The sequence below is a fragment of the Sciurus carolinensis genome, chromosome 9 (genome assembly GCF_902686445.1).
Source record: "Sciurus carolinensis chromosome 9, mSciCar1.2, whole genome shotgun sequence".
Classification (NCBI taxonomy): domain Eukaryota; kingdom Metazoa; phylum Chordata; class Mammalia; order Rodentia; family Sciuridae; genus Sciurus; species Sciurus carolinensis.
The window spans coordinates 125,760,869-125,779,243 of record NC_062221.1 but is presented as its reverse complement, the minus strand read 5'-3'; positions in this window follow the sequence as shown (position 1 = coordinate 125,779,243).

Genomic DNA, 18,375 nt, shown 5'->3' with positions numbered 1-18,375 from the left:
ATTTGTGTATACAAACATATATATGCACAGACACTCATTGATAACTTTGTCTAAGCTGCTAAGATAATGCAGGGTCATTTGTCTGAAATTTATATGATAAATTAGATAAAATTTATAAAGAATGTAAGAACACATTGTAAAATAGTTCCTTGGGTTGATCCTGAGTTGCAAAACTCTTCCAATCATTTAGAAACTTATTTTGAGTTCTTAAGTGCTGGTATAAATCTTACTGAAATGGATTTAAGCAGAGAAAAGTAGATACTATGAAATCTTACTACATGAAAATACTCTTAAACAAATACAAGCATACATCAAGTTTATGGCAAAGTCATAATTCCAGAGATTATTCCTCACATAAAGTGCGAGGGTCAATGTTTTAACAACCTACACAGTCTACTAGAACTTTTAGGAGGTGGGTGAATAAGTCCTTAAGCTCCAAGCACCAGTAGGGTTGTTGATTCAACAGGTGAACATCAGCCACCTCCTGGTGACCCTGAGCGTATCAAAGGTCAGTCAGTCCTGGAGAAGCAGAAGCAGTGAGGAGACAGAGGTCACAGGAACAGAGTGTTAAGTGCAGACACTCATGCCTGTGCACCTCTCTCCCCGGTCCAGCTCACTGGAGACTATGCCTGCAGAAAGCAAGAAAGAGAGAGCTCAGAGCCAGACCTTGCCTCACTCAGCCCAGTCAAGAAGGACATCTGGGTCTCAGAAAAACAGACCAGTGTGAGAGGAAAAACTGATTTTTTACACCAAATTTATTTGCAAGACTATATAGTTCAGTAATTAAAATTTGCCATAGCATTTTGGAATTTGCTTAAATGTCACTAAGGATGAGAGAGGAATATTAAAGAAGCATAGTTAGAATTAGTGTTTGTAGAAAAAGAAAAATAAAACCTCCAAGTTGAAGTTCTTTACCACTCCACTGTCACATGAATAACACTGAACTGGTTCTCTACTGATGAAGCCTGGTAGAGTCTTAAAAAGTTCCTAAAATGACTTTTTGTTTACTCTTTGCCTCTTGAACATAAATATGAAGAAAGAAAAATTACTGGTTTTTTGGAAAATAAAAAATATGTATTTAAGAATTATTATTCAATGACTATCTCTGAATTCCATTGTCAGGTCTTTCTTGATATCAACTGTCTTGGGTGTTCAAGTTTTCTATGAGTTTGTGTCACGTGCAAGACCATTTCCTGCATCAGCATTGTCTTCTGTTATTTTTATTTTCAAGTAACAAGTCATAAAGACAAAAATAAGTTTTACTACTGGAAAAAGTTATGCCAAATTGTTGTTGTCATTATTATTATTTTGCCATCTTTTTCTCTTTACATGTGGTTTTAAAGGAAATGGTTGTTACTCCTGGTAAGTACAATATTGCAACTGTCTCTGCTAAGATATTCATATTCAGCATTTAACTGAAATTTCTGCCTATAAAATGTTTAAATTATATATATATATAATAACTTCTTCAATAGATATATTTTCTACATAAAATATAAAATAAAATTAAATATTTGTGTATAGCTATTGCCATTAGGCAACATCAATATTAACAAAGTATTAGTAATTAGCATTTCTCAGGGAAAAATGATTCTTATAGAGATTTATCAGATTAACACTGCTTCCAAAAGAAACTATTGATATAAAAATTAGGAGAAAATATTTCCCAAAAACACGCTAAACATTTAGTCCAATGGCCCTAGAGTAAAGACGGAGACAACATGAGTTTACTTTACCCTAAGCCAGAGAGGCAATGAAACCAACCAACCTTTTCTTTACTCCCTTGGTTATCTTTATTCTCTCTTCATACTATAGAATTTTATCTATCAGGAATGTAGTTACTCTGAGATCTTTCAATTTAAATTTTTCACTCCACCCATGCTTTGAACATATCTGAAAATAAAGGTATCTGTGGAAATAAATCATACAACAAATAATGTTGAATACCTCCATCTGTATTTCGAAGCGCTCTAACCTGAGCAGTTCACAGTTATGTAAGTAGTAGTCGGGTCTCTACTCTGGGAAGTTTGGTAGGCCAGCAACTCCCATTTATACCCATTTTGTACCTATGTTCACAGTGAGGCTTTGGCTTGGAATACTCTTATTTGCCCTGCTTTTCCTGTCTCTAGATTTCAAATCCTATTGTGCCAGCTTCATTTTGGCTGTTTCCATCTTCCACTTCAATGTTTTCAGTCTTAGCCGTTTCATTTTCCTTCTGTCATCCATTTCCCGTATCCCAGGTCTTCTTCCCAGGCTGCAGATTTCTCCGCTGATGTCAGTTTTCATTATCCTCTGAACTCTAGCCCTTGCCTGGCTGTTTTGCTAGCCTTAGTTCAGCAGATAGCTAACCAGACTCACCGCTCCTTTGGATTTAGGATCTTCTTGTATAAGGAACTGAATGATCCCCATGTTTTCTTTATCATGGCTCTAATGAACTTTATTTGAACTATAGTTCTTAGATTTTCCTTTGGCTGCCACTTCTGTCCTTGAAAAGACAATCATTACTTCAGGGTTCTGGTTAATCAAAACATTGCTGTACTTGAAAAGTGCTCTAACATAAATGAATCTGGCACCCAAAAAGAAATATAATTATACCTTCAATCTGATTTTTTTTTTTTTTAGTATTAAAAAATAAACAAATAAAGGCAACAGTGGTGTTTTCTTAATCCAGCCAACCAAATCAAGACTGGTTTCTTTTTCTTTTTTTTTTTTTTTTTTTTTCGAAGTCTTCAGCTCAACAAAATGCACATGATTCTTTGCCAACAATTCTTTTTTTTTTTTTTTTTTTTTAATTTTTAAGCCCATGGGTATTTTAAGGGAAATTCAAGCCACATGTTTCTGATTCATTTACACTTAATTCATTAAAATGTTGTTTTGTAAGAGTTATTTGATGTCCAAGGGCCTTATGAGTCTTTTTATATGACTTTTTATGCCATTTTTCCCTTCAAAAACAGGAAGTGGTATTTTGTTAAGAACTCAAACTCCAAAAGGGTTCAATTGCATATGAATCACATAAAAGACACCAGGATGATTATCTTTCCTGGGTCATCTTTGCTGTGAGGGAGCACCTGAACCACTTATCTCAATGACAATGCATTGTTGATGAAATTTCACATTTCTTCAACAGTTCCAAAAATCTCCCAAGGGAGGGAGATTTCCAAAACTGAGCTTTAAAAGGACATGCAAAATGATCCATTTAACTCACTATTTATATGAATGCCATGTTATTAATTAAGACAAATAAAGTGTTACCGCATAGACAGCTAATGTGTGACAGTCTCAGGAAATGACTGGAGTCTGTTTATTTAAATATAAACCTTCATTCTTTTCCTCATCTCACCCCAAGAAAGGAAAATTGTATAAAAAAGGGAAGGGGGAGAGAGAAATTAATTGCATCAGATTAATAGAAATTATGTGTTCAATGACAAAGAGGAACACTCTAATATGTCTTACTCATGCTTTTTAAATTGAAAAGACTTTTTTAACCAGAGGTTCTTTTCCCAATAGGTGTGCATATTTTCTTTATGGCGAAGAAACACTGGAATGCTTGTATAGTGGGACTGCATTTTCTTGAATACTCTTGTTTTATTAGTAAAGTACTGAAGGCCGTCCTGTAGAACCTTTGAGTTCAAGAACAGCTTTGCCATTCCCAAGTGAAATTTACATCTAAAGCATGTCAAAGTACTCTTCTGATTGACTTAGTTCTTAGTGCAGGCAAGTCCCCCAAAGAAATTCAAATACCACTGAAAGTAATCTATAGTACCTTTTGGGATCTGATTATCTGCAGTCAAAATCAAAACTGTTAGAATCATGGAAGTCATAGGACATTCATTCATCCTTAAATGGCTTACTTCATTTATCCAATGACAGACCCAAGTCCAGATAGCACACATAACATCTTTATAGACCTCTAGAGTTGGAGTCTGTAAAAGACTTCCAAGGTAGTTATTTTGACTTGTAGCTTGGAGAGTCTAACACAGTTGTTAGACAATGACACAATAATGACCTTAATTAGTACTGAATAATATTTTTTGTGCACAAACTTTGAAAATAAAGAAAATATGACTCTAACCCTAAATTATTCATGAGGGACTTAGAAAAGTAATTTAAAAAACTTTAACATAGAGATCCAACTGAACAGGGCCCATGCCATATTTAACATATGAGTTGAAAGAGAAACTCTTCCTCCACATTGCAGAGGAAAATTGAACTGACTGCCCTTTTTAGAACACATCACCTCTGTGAGAAATGGTGCCTCACGCAATGGATACCACCCAATTTTATCCAGAATGGATGCTTGTGTATACTTAGGTGAGTTTTTCCTATTGCTTTATTTGGGAATTCCTTGTAAGAAACACCCTGAAATTTAGTGGTTAAAATAATATGACTTTTTCAGTTTTTTCACAAATGTGAAGTTGGCCTGATGGTTCTGTTTGTATAGCACGCTTCTGTTGGGTTTGTTCCTACTTTTGAAGTCCTCTAGCATGTTGGCTGAGGGCTGGCAGTGAGGATCTTGGCTAGCGTGACTAGGGTCTCCTCCATGTGGTCCCTCACCCTCCGGAAGGCTAGCTGGGGCTTGTCCTCCTGACACTAGCAGGGAGCTCAGAAAGGAAAGGAACTGCAAAGTGCACTCTCAAGGCTTTGCTTACATCACGTTTACCAACAAGCAAGTAAATGGTCAAAGGAAGTCTCATGGTCAAGCCTGGAGTCGGAATGAAAGGGAGGTACAAAAGTTGTAGCAGAAAAAATGAATTCTGAGAAACTAGTCTGCACCGCTCCTAAGACTGATTTATTATAATTATCACAGAAAAGTCCTGAAGTATTTTTTTACAAAGAGATCTTTGCTCCTCATTCTCAGAGTGAGCTAGTGTTCTTGAGGACACATATCATTAGCAGAGATTCATTACATTTTCACTTTCCTTATTAGCAATTTCTGAACTTTCTTTTTCACAGTCGGTACTGTGAAGTTATCCCATTCATGTACCACTCCTTTTCTCAAGATATCCTTCTTGGATTCAATAGATTATCTTTTTATATGCTCTCTCACTTATTCTTCCCTTCCCCATTCCTAAGACTCATCCCTTTATTTGAACCTTACTGAAATGAATTTGTTTAGCAGACTACCAACTTCTCTGTTAAAGGGAGTGTGGCTTTAATGTTTACTCCTGTTTCCTCAGCTTTTAGGTAAATTTCTAGCAGAGAGTGGATACTCAGTCAGGAAGTGAATTGATATTGGAAAACATGGTGAAGTTAAAAGACACGGAGACCAAAACAGGAAAGTAATAGAGAATAACATAAGAGGAACCAGTTGGGACAGAAAGGAATAAGATCAGATACAAAATCCTTTTGTGACAGGACATATTGATGAAGAGAATGAGCGGAGGGAGACAAAATCCTATTAGCAGAGTGGGTGAAGGGCCTGAAGTAGAAAACCAAGGTGTAAAAGAGAAAAGAAAGAAACACTATAAACAGGTCGATGGACAGCAAAGACACATAGTAAGGATGAAGTTATATTTTCCTTAAACCTGAAATACTTGGATTACTCACTGGAAATTTAAGAATTTCTAAGTAAAACAAATGCATAAATTATAATAATTAGAGCATTCACAATGTGTGCCACACACAATTATTCAGTGTGAAACCACTAGGCAGATACCTATGCATTTGATGCAAATTCACATAACAAGCACAGGGAATTATTGTTTTACAGAACAGCCAATCTCGGCACTTCAACAGAAACCCAAAAACCAGAGCATAGATAGCTAAACACAGAGGAACCACATATCTTCAGCTTCCCTGTTTATTTCGACATAGGCATAGTACTCACATTCTGCAAATCATAAATTCATGGTATAAGCATGAATATTAATGTATGCTCTTTCCTCTAAAGTATCTTATAATGTGTACCTTTAACATTGATTCATAAATCTGATTTCTTTAGAGAAAGTAAATCTTGAATAGAGAGAGAAAACAAGTACCATATGATTGGTTGCAGTGCCATGCTATTTTCATAGTGCCTTAGAAACATATGATCAAGTTTTCTTTCTAAACATTTTCAGAATTAAGACAGCATTGAAGGGACATCAAATTTGTACAAGAAGATTACAATTCATTGAAAGTGAGAGGCATGAAAGAAATGACAATCCAAGACTCTATTCTAAATTTTATAAAAGAGATACAAATTTATTTCAGTCCCTGCCACAGTAATTAGAGCTATTCAAATCAGATCTATTAGGGATGGTTTCACATAGGGTAAGAAAATGAGTTAGGAATGAATTTAATAGGTGTGAGTGGAGAAGAAGACAAAAATGATGAACAAAAGCACAGGTGAACTAGAAAGAGTAGAAAAGCAACTGTCCTGGGAAATATACAGGAGGTTGAATTAGAGTCATGCTGTGGATTACCATGGATGCCAGACCAAGGTTCTGCTGTGAGACAATTCGACATGAGGAATCCCATTTCTGCAGAGTCAGAGCTTTCTAATCAAAGAATACTGGCACAGGGAAGCTAAAGGATAATGGAATAGTAAACAACCCTCGGAAGTCAAAGACTGTTTCTGAGAGAGACAGAGATTTATCTCTAAGGATCCATTTGTTTATATTTCAGGGTGGTAAAGCAGTGACCTTGTCTCCAATCCCAAACACAATTTGTTTGCATTCTGGAAAAACATTTCCCCTCTCTGTCTCGGGGGGATGGCAGTTGTATTAGTAGCTCCTACATAAATTAAATGCCAATTTTCAGAATTTGTGGGTCCTTTTCCTTTGGTGCAAAACTCATTCATTACATGACAGGAAACAACTGCGTCTCACAACATTCACTTTTAGCAGCATGGGGAATGAACACAAAGTGCTTTGTGAAAAAATGATATTTTTCCCAATTCGGAAGAGTTAAAATCACACACATACATACACACAAACACACATACACACACACACACACCAGAATGACAGACATGAGTATTTAATCATTTTAACCCAAATTTCTTGAAACATGTTGAAGGCAACTGTTGCAGTGATTTTAGGTTCTTCTCAGTTTTGAAAAGAATTCAATTAAATTACATATAAGAGTAATACTGAGTGTCACAACCAATTCAGATTGCTCTCATCCATGCCAAGATGTCTCAACATTATTAAAGCTGCTCATGAGCTTTATCACATGAAAATATTGAAAGAAATAAATAAGTGACACAATCATATTATTAAACTTCAAAACAATTAGGTAAAATTGAATGTCTATTTCTAATAAAACAAACAAACCTCTTAAGAAGCTAAAATATGCAATAATTTATTACTATTACCATAAACTACTACTACTTTGTAGTAGTACTTTCTACTTTCTACCTTGTAGTAGAAAGTAGTACTTTCTACTTTGTAGTAGAAATCTACAAAGATCATGCTTAATAAGATAAAAGCAAACATTTTAGATTACTCAGGAGAGAGGGCAGATTTACCAAAACCAGTGGACACATGGATAGTAGAATAGTAGAAACATTACTATTATTCTGAGTAATAAAACATGAATATCATTGCCATTTGGCTTTCATTGTTATACTAAGGTACCAATTCTAATGATGAGACTTTCATTATTTTCAGATTAAGTAGTTTTTACATAATAGTAATAGTATATTACATACTATAATAATAGACTATTATTATATAATAGTCTTTAAAGTATAGTCCCTAGACCAGAGGTATCAACACACCTTGACAATTTATATTAGTGATGCAGTCAATCTTTCAGGCTTTATCACAGATCTACTTAGCCCAGCATTGGATGTTTTAGTAAGTATTGTGAGTAAATCTGATGAACATTAACATTTGAGAACCAATGATACAGAAAATTCAAGAAATTTTAACAAAATTCAGGACAATTAAAGATAACAAACTGAAATAGTATTGGAGCAAAAGAATCAAGAAAAGTGATCAAACATTTAATTAAAATCCATGAAGTTTTCTTACATAAAACAATAATTTTTTAAAGATGAAATACAAAACTCTATTAAATAATGTAGTAATGAAACCCATAAAATTCATGAGAAAAAGAGACTAATCTCTAAAATTTTAAAGTCTTACTATTAGAAAGATCCATACAGTAAGTATGTTTATAAAATCTATTATGCTCTTTCCAATTATTAAAACTTGATTTTGTGTAAAAAAAACTATGAGATAAAATATCAGTATAGGTAATAGATAAAAGCTATTTCAAACAAACAAAACAAAAAGGAGCAAAATATATGATCCAAATAAGTAAAAATAAAAACAACCAACAAATATGTAAAAATATTTAACTTTGAACACAATCATGGAAATTAATGCAACAATAAAATATTGTCCATTACATTGACAGTACTGAGAGACCCAATACCAAGTATCACCCAGATTGTAAAAAAAATAACACTCTGTAAAGTTATCGTGAGATTGTAGATGGTTAAAGTCTTGGGAAGGGAAACAGACAATCGCATACATAGCTCTTCTTAAAATGAAAGCTTTGTTTCTTCTTCAGTCCAGAATTTGTACTTCCAGTATTCTACTCTATGACAATTCTTACGCATGTGCAGAAAAATAAAATTACAAGTGCATTCAAGGTATTATTCACTGATAGCAAAATATGACAACAATCTCAGTGATCTTTATAAGGGAAATCCTACAGTGTTGAAAAGCGTGCTAGAAAGAGTTACCTCTGAAAAAGGATATTTAGTTGGTAGAAGGAAAGGAAAAATAGAAAAAACTGATTTCAGACAGGGAATTTCTCTGCCCCTTTTGTCATGGATGAATTTCAGGGCCCTGGATTTGCTCATGGGCTTGTGGAAAAGGAACTGCCAGAGACAGGCACAGGATTTGGCTTTGTTGGCTGGTAAGGGAAACATTGAGGAGATCTTCTGAAGCACTCAGAGTCACCAGGCATGCCAGGGTGCTGTAGGAATTAGGCCAGAGATCCTGCACCAAATAGAAGAAAAAATAGGACTGAATCTTCATCATGTGGCATTAGGACCAGACTTCCTTAACAAGACTCCCAAAGCACAAGAAATAAAAACAAGAATCAATAAATGGAATGATTTAAGCTTTTTCTCAGAAAAGTATACAATCAATAATGTGAAAAGAGAGGCTACAGAATGGGAGAAAATCTTTTCCACACACACTCCAGATAGAGGACTAATCCACAAAACTTATAAAGAACTTAAACAACTTTATACCAAAAATACAAAGAACCCAATCAATAAATGGGTCAAGGAACTGGAATGACACTTTATAGAATGTATATAGGTGATTAATAAATACATGAAAAAGTGTTCAACATCTCTAGTAATTAGAGAAATATAAATTAAAAACAACTCTAAAATTTCATCTTAATCCAATGAGAATGACTATTATCAAGAACACAAGCAATAATAGATGTTGGTGTGGATGTGGGGAAAAAGGTACACTTGTACATTGGTGGTGGAGCTGCAAATTGGTGCAGCCACCCTGAAAAGCAGTATGGAGATTCCTCAGAAAACTTGTAATGGGCCCACCTTTTGACCCAGTTATCCCACTCCTCTGTTTATATTCAAAGAACTTAAAATTAGCATACTGCAGTAACACAGCCACATCAGTGTTTATAGCAGCTCAATTCACAATAACTAGATTGTGGAACCAGCCTAGATGCCCTTCAACAGAGAAATGGCTAAAGAAATTGGTATATATGCACAATGGAATATTATTCAGTCATAAAGAATAATAATATTATGACATTTGCAGAATGAATGGAATTGGAGAATATCATGCTAAGTGAAATAAGCCAATTCCAAAATACCAAAGGCTGAATGTTTTCCCTCATAAGTAGATGATGGCACATAAAGGGGGTGGGAGGAATAAGAGAAGAATGGAGGAACTTTAGATTACAGTAGAGGGAAATGAGAGGGGGGAGGGGGTGGTGGTATGAAAAATGGTGAAATGAGGCATACATCACTACCCTATGTACATGTATGATTACACAAATGGTGTGAATCTACATCATGTACAACCATAGAAATGAAAAGTTGTACCCCATTTGTGTAAATGAATCAACATGCAGTTTGTATAAATAAAAAAATTAAAAAAAAAAGAGTCACCAGGCAGACAACTACAGATCTCAGCAGTCACAGTCTGAGATTTGATATTTCACATTTGAAAGAAATGTAGAAAAAGTGGAAATCCAATTTAAGTAGGGTTCAGTTACCAGTGGAAAGGGATAAGAGCTAATAAGAATTGGGTTTGAAATGATGTCATTTAAGAAAGCACCTTCATGGTGAAAGAAGATGTTCTGATTTAGGTACAGGACTGGACCATTTTAAGAGATACCTTTTCCATTTTCTTATTCCTTAATGCATTTACAAGTCTCATTAATAGACTTAAAATTTTATATATGCACTTGGTAAAACTAGACAAAATTGAATCAGTCATATACTATCCTCATTTTATCTAAAACGATTGAGTCATATAACTGGATAATTAACTGGATTATAACTGGATTCATTTTGAGCATTGTATAAAACATATAGCTATTAAATTTATAAAAAAGGATCAGAAATTTCAAATGTGAAAGCTATAGAAAAATACAGCCAAATTCCTTAAAGATACCCGAATTTTAAATTCAACTGATAGATTATATTTCTTTAAAAATCAGTAATACCTTTGGCAGTCTTATTCAGAGACTTAAACAACCTAACTGGTATCCAAAATACTTGGAAGATTTATCCTTACTAACATGTTACCATGCAGTTCATGTAGAGAGTTGGGTTTCTGACAGTTTACATTACCCACTGCCCACATTTAAGTTTCTATTTACTCATCCCTCAGTTATTTATTAAACTCACGCTAGTGACTATCGTTATGCCAACTACATACACAGTATCTGCCATCCATGGTGTACAAACTAAGCTGGGAAGATGACAGGAGGCTTCCTGGGTTGAGTAACATTGCAGACAAATTATTATTAGGTCAATTTCAAAATAGCTTGATTTGAAATACATTAATATTCAAAGAAAAACAGGAATAGAACAATTATATATCACTATGTTTAGTGTCTTAGACATGAGTCAGTTACTAAATGAGAAAAATTAACAAAAAGAAAAGGAGTCATTGTAAAGCTACACCTTACATGGGGTAATTAGAGTTTAATGTGAAAATATTATGCTTATATTTTGATTGCCTAATTTTTCCACTTTTATTTCAAATTCTAATAATAGTGGACATTAAAGACAAAATGCTTGAGAATAAATAAAATTTGCATTTGAAATATATATAAATTTTATGAGCGTCTCAAAGCCAATAAACAGGAGGATTTTTTTTTCCATATAAGGTGAATAGCTTCACTTCCTCTGTTGCTCCAGTCTATTCCATACGAGTGGGTCAGGCCCTCCAGTGATGGTCTGCTTTATAGAATGTACTCTGTTTTTCCACTCTTCAACCTGAAGTCAGTTTCATTCCATATTTCCCATAATTCAGCTTGCAGAAATGTGTTTCTGGCCTGCAGAATGTTATCCTTCAACATATGCAGCCAATTGTACAGGGTCTGTGTCTCCGTTGCTTTGATCTTTCCAAGCTAGAAGAATGCAAACGTCATTCTTGGGGATCACTCTGGAAAGATCTTAAATCATGGGTAATTCCATCTTTTTGTATGAGGAATGATAGTCCACAGAAACCAGAAAGGTGAGGACACAGAATCCCTGGGCTCACATATGTTTATCATATGAAGGTCGCAGGGCCTGGCCGTCCATATTAATTTATGTCTATAGATAATAATGAGCAAAGATCACTTTATAGCTTCTCAAATGAGTTCCAGAAACATAATTTTATATAGTAATCACAGTTCTCATTTAAGGAACAAAAATATAGTCGCAAAGCCTCTCCCATAACTCACATGAACCCTCACTCACTCCATTCTAAAATCAATTGCTAGAACATCCATTCAGGATTTGCCAAGGGATGTCTCAAAATCTGTTCTGCTGACTTTCATGTATTACCCTTTATGTAAGAAAGAGGATGGGAGAAAATGGGATTACCCTGATGGAATGGTTAGTGTGACTGACATTTCCTCTCTTGCCATGTGACAAAAGGGAGAAGACCTTTCCTCTTTAGCCTAAATGGAGGGAAGAGGGACATTTAAGGAAAAGAAAGAGAATGAAAGAGAGGAAAAGGGGGAGGGAGGGAGAAATGCAGGCAGACACAGCAAAAAAAAAAAAAAAAAAAAAAAAAAAAAACTCACAAAATCTCTGGGACTTTGATTTGACCTGTGGATTTCATCCTGGAGACACTGGATATGTGCAGCTAGCTGAACAATGATAAATTAAACTATATGTAATTTTTTTTTATGAAGTGAAAGGAAAGGAATAGAGTTCCCAAGGTCTGTAGGAGCATCCTGGATTTATATCATTGTAAAAGACACTTTGATGAATAGGACCATCAAGAGGCAAAATGTAACTCCAAGAAGAGGGAGAGACGACCTGAATTCTAAAGGCCTGTTTTAAAGAATAGTGTTGAAAGACCACAGACAGGGCTCTGTGGAGACTACAGTAACATCTCACTGGAGGACAAGCCAAGAGAACACGAAGACCATCTGTCCTCCACTGAAGCCTGTACCCAGTGTTACAAGGTCAGACAAGTTGGGTCCTCTCTGACAGCTAAACCAACAGAGGGGGAGATGAGAAGGAAGGGAGTCCCGGGACACCTTCTGCTATAGAGTCCCAGGGCTGGGAAAACCTGGTGAAGGAGGCAGGAAATCTTAGGCAGCTATTTGCAATTTTATTTTTTAACATTGGATTGAACCATGGATATTGGATTAGTTGAAACGGTTAATATGCCAAAACAGGTATTTATCACTGACCTGTTATGTTCTGATGGGGAAGTTTATTTAGTGGAACAGAAAAATAAAAAATAAAATTGGCTGCTTCTACGAAATAAATCGCCAAAGTATAATATTTAATTTCTAAAAATAAAACATGTTGGATAACTATAATGCACTAGTAAAAACATTTAAAAAACACATGTACATCCAGGTGTTTTGACTAACTTATATGAATGCCCCTCTCACAGGAAAAAAATAAATGGGTGTTCTGGCACTTAGGGACACAGAGAAGAAACAATTTCCTTTTTCCCCCTTCATTATATTTTTATTGACACACCAACCTATCCCTAATCAATTTTTCTATGTCAAAAATGCCAATCATAAATGGCTAGTTCAACCCAGTTTATTGTAACTGAATTATTCTACAAGTTGAACACATTATGTGGTAGGTATTTTAATCAAGAGAATTTTTTATGGTTTGTTCAACAATTACATGTTAATAAAAATGTTAGGGATTTAACTTTTTATTACATAATGTATTTTAAAATCAAAATGTTATTGTGAATGCATAAAGGAAGTGGAATGGATTCAAAAAATTTGCAAAGAGAAAACATTGTACAAAGTATTAAGATACTACAACATTATAATACTGTACTGAATCTGTCAAAAATAAAGGGTCCTACTAAAGTGCAATGTCTTGTTTTGAAGAATTTTGGAGCTCAAAATGCTAATGACCTCTCCAGCAGGTTGTTGGTACTGGATATTCACAAATTCAACTCTGGTAATTTAAGAGAAGAAAAACAGAAAACAACATAAATTAAAAGAAAAGAAAGCTAAAAACATAGGGAACACAGAGATAAATTCCATTTTAATATTATTTGGTTCAGATTTAAAACTATATTACATATTCCTTTCCAATCTGCTAACTACCTGACAACAAACATATTCTCCCTTTTAGCTTATCAACCAAAAGTATTTTTGAGAAACTCTCATAAGTCAGACAGTGTCTTCAGGTTATAATTCTTTCACTATTTGAAATAAGGCTTAACCTGAAAGTTTACATGGAGTTAAAAAGTGACCAAATATTTAAAATGACTCAAACTGAACATGCTTTGTTTAGTTCAGGTCTGTTAAATATCAAGGGTGGACATGCCAACCTTGCATAAGTCCAGCACTTAAATTGGTCAGCTATATTATGCTGGTTAATGACAAAGAGGCAAAGATGATATTTTAAAACTAAATGATCCCGAGAAAGTGAAGGTGGAGGCCTCTTTAAGCACGTCCATAAACATACACACAGCTCTCTGTCTCACTGTCTTTCTCTCATGAGTGCAAGCCTACACACACACACACACACACACACACACACACACACACCTCAAGTCACTTCTCACGAAATAATTTCATCTATCAACATGCACATTTTGGCAAAATAAGTGTGGAAGGAGATAGGTAAGATAGGTAATTTTTATGGTAGCAAAAAAGTGCCTATTCTCCTTGGCTTTTTAAGTTGGATGCTTGGGTTAGGAACAAAGACTGTTGGAAAAGAGTTTAATAATCACCAACCTTCTCAAAGCAAGGGACAAAACAACCACTGTGGGATTTCAGATCCGTCAGCAATCTCTCTTGTAGTTCACTCATCACAAGGCCCCTGGATTTAACAAGCACCCACTTCAAAGACCATGGAGAAACCCACCTCTTAAACAAAAGTCTCCTTTGAGCCTATGTGGAGTGATTGTTTTTCTTACTCTTCATCCTAGAGGTTAATTCCAGGGTTTGCTGATACCAGAATCTTGAACAACAGTTTCTGCAAATCTAAATACTAGTTGGCTGACTTTCTTGCACTTAAATGCATGGATAGTTACTGTGATTTAAGTTGTGTTTTAAATGTTGATTTTTATAAAGCCTAAAATTCAGATGAAATGCTTCATGTGGGTTCATGTCATGGTGAGAAGAGTATCTCACTGTAACAGAAAATGAAAGAGTAACATTCATTAGTAATGACCAGATTTTAAGCACTTCTGATCCAACTACATGCCATGAATCCTAAGAATCTATAGTATTGCAAATGGATTGCCATAAAATATTTATAATCAATTTTCAAATTTTCTTGTACTTATTTTAGTGTCTGAAATACAATATTTGTTTACTTATTATTGCTTCTTTTTCTCTTGGTTCATTTCCCTTTGTGCATTCTCAGGGAACATTATTTGACCTGAATATTTTTCTTTTTTATTTCTGTTTAATAAAAATGACTGATAATTTGAAACATGATAGGCATTATGCTGATGTTCACCACATGAAGTAGATCTGTGAGTTTTAGATCAAAAGACTACAAGGTTGGGTGGCTTGCACAGGTCACACTGTGGCAAAGCCAGGACTCGGATGAGGTTCAGTTACATCCAACCTCCTCTATGCTGGACTCCAAAGCCCTTATTACATCCCTAAGGCACCGGCTGTGTCATTTATTTGGACACATGAATATCATGTATCATTTTCCATTGTCAGTCATCTAAGCTGACTAAAAGTTTCTGGTAAGCAGATTCCAAATCTTGTATCAATCAAGGACCTAAAGCCAGTGTTGTTCCTGTGACTCAAAGTTTAGCAGCTGCCTGATTTTATAATCTTTTCAGAAGAATCAAAGTTGATGTCTATAAAAAAGGTTTTTAAATAGTCATAGATTTTAATAGCATCATGTTAAATATTTGTGTACATTCAGAGTGCTTATCGTCACACAGAAAATGAAAATTAAAGTGAATGGTTTTATTTCCTTTTGCATCTGATAATGATTACCCGAGTCATGTCCATCAAATTAGGCACTGAGTACTGATGAATAATGTTTCACAAGCCCCAGTGAACACAGATTGCTTAACGCAGAGGCATATTGTTATTCTCTGACCCATAAACTAAGAAATGAAAATAATTAAGAAAGCCCCTCTCCCCTCTTTGGAAGTGAAGGATCTCTGTGGCACTTTTCCTTCCATGTTAGGACCAAGGACTCCAGACCAAAGTGGAGCATTCCCTCACCCGCCAGCTCTAATCATAATTTGCTCAACTTTCCATCCCAACCACTAGATGTCATGCAGAGATCACAAAGTAAAATCTCTAGAATTTTTTTTTTTTTTTTTCACATCAGTCATTAACAATTTTGCGAACTTCAAGATTTAAGGTGGTTTGGAAAAATAAGTACCAAACATGAAAGATGCAAGTCAGCATGATTTATTTCACACGATGTGATGAAAACACACAGAATGAAATGTACCACTTCATCTGCTGGGAAGTGTTAGTTCAGCAATCTGAAAAATTAATGCAAGTGGATTCAAGAGAATGAAATTCTGAAGACTTCTTGCATCAGTAATTGTGGACTTTACCCTGGTGGGGGAAACCTGGAAGTCAAGCAAGTGGAAAGAAAATGTCATAGAATAAGGAAAAAAAAAATTCAAAGGATTTGGATCAGGAAATTTTTGGATTAAATAGTAGCCTGGCCACATGCTAATTGAGTAAAGCTGGTATAATATTTAACTTCTATGAGTAAAATGAGAAGAATTCCTAACATGCAGTGATCATAAAAATTCAATAATTAGTGTATATTGGTGATTTGGAAGAGTTGTTGGCCTATTGTAGGTGTTTAATCAACCAAATGTTTCAACTGTGTCATCATCATAAGAAAATGGTAATGTAAAAATGTCATTATAGAATTAGGGGACACATGCAGTGAACTTATAATTTAGGAGAGTTAAAGATGGTTCTAATCTAAAGTCAGAAGTGGGTTCAGTCTTAAAAGATGGATAGAAGATCTTCAGGAGGGGAAAGAAAGACCCTGGGAATGGCGAAGGCTTTTCTTGAGAAGGAAGAGCAAGCACGGCTCTTTGGTTAGTAGCAGGACAGCTTTGCTAAGCTGGAAAGGGGGTGGATGATAGATGAGTACTACGATCATGGGAAAAGGAAAGTTTTGCCTTGCAGGCAGAAAATCATGGAATTTCATATAGGTCATTTCTAAGGAATTTAAGGAATGCCTTTGTATAACAGTGTGTTTTTAGAGACTTTCAAGTGAGATGAGTCACCAAATCAAAAATGCCTCCTCTGCTCTCAATGTGTAAGTTGTGTTTTGGAACTGAGAAACTGGTCGATTGCATCCGTGAGTGAAAGTCGAACACAAGACACTGTCAACCCTGATCAGGACATGGAGTGAATTCAGAGTTGTAGTGAGTAGAAGAGAATTTGAAAGAGATTTCAAAACTTTGCTCAGGTCATAAGTAGGAGATAGGGTAATTGAGATGGTAAAGAGAAGACTTTTCTCGTTTAAAGGTAAATAGGATCAAATTAAAAATATGTTTAAAAGGTGAATAGGGTAAAATACCCTAATCTTTTTTTTTTTTTTTTTTCCACAACCCCACAGTGCTGGGGATTTGAACCCAGGCCTTGCACATGCTAGGCAAGCAATCTACGAGATGGGCTATATCATCAGCACTACCCTAATCTTTTAGGATTTGTCCATATGTTTCAGAAGAGGGCTGAAGAGAGTTATAAGTTTGGGTGTGAGGAGATTGTAAGTGAGAACTGAAGCCACTGGAATTAGACAAGGTTGTCCAAAAGGATTGCATTAGATTAGAAATGGAATAGTATCTGGCTTTAGATACAGTAGTACTTCAATGATGGAAAGTGAAAGAGGAGGAAGAATCCTCAAATAACAATTTGGGCTTAAAACCACAAAAAACTTCAAAATCATTTATTTTTTTGTTTATAATTAGATAAACCTGCCTAAGTGGGCAGGGAGGGTGAGAAGATACAAAACGAAGGAAATGAAGGAGACCTAAAAAATTCTCAAGCAGGAAAGGAGATGGGATCCAAACCCAGACAGAGCTGATAGAAAAGATGAGTATCCTTCCCAACATATAATTCAAATATAAACCATAATAAACAAAATAAGTATAAAGTAGACTAGAAGTATTTGCAGAAGTGAAGAAGTAAGCATCTCCATTCACCACCCCACCAAATCAGTATTGAAGCAAGAGAAAATTTACTAAATAAAAATCATAGTATCATGGTCTTTATTATGAAGAAGCAAACTAAATGTAAAATTCTCTTTGCAAAACATGATATATAATGGAAATATGTGCACATATGTATATATGTATATTTGTATATGTGTCACATTTTTGAAAAAATAAAATCATACATTTTGCATTTTTGCTTACATCAATAAATCCTGCAAAGCTAAGTTTTCAGAGTTCTGTTCGTATCAAACACCTCAATAATTTATTCGAAAGAACTGGATTAAATTTATTGTTCTAAAGATAATTAAAAATATTTTTTATGTCAAAGTAATTTTGAATTCTCTATATTTAAATATATTATTGAGATTACTATTCCAGAAAACAAAATTGAGATGCTAAATCTGACATTTGAATAATACATGCTTGTCATTTGTGGATTGCGATATATGGTGTTGGCTAGGATTAGGAATCTTTGTAATTATGGAAGAAGAAGGATAAACAAAAGCTTCACTGATAAGGAAGATACTGAACTCTGTAATTTACTTTTTCAGTCTTTACACATTCTTAATTTTTG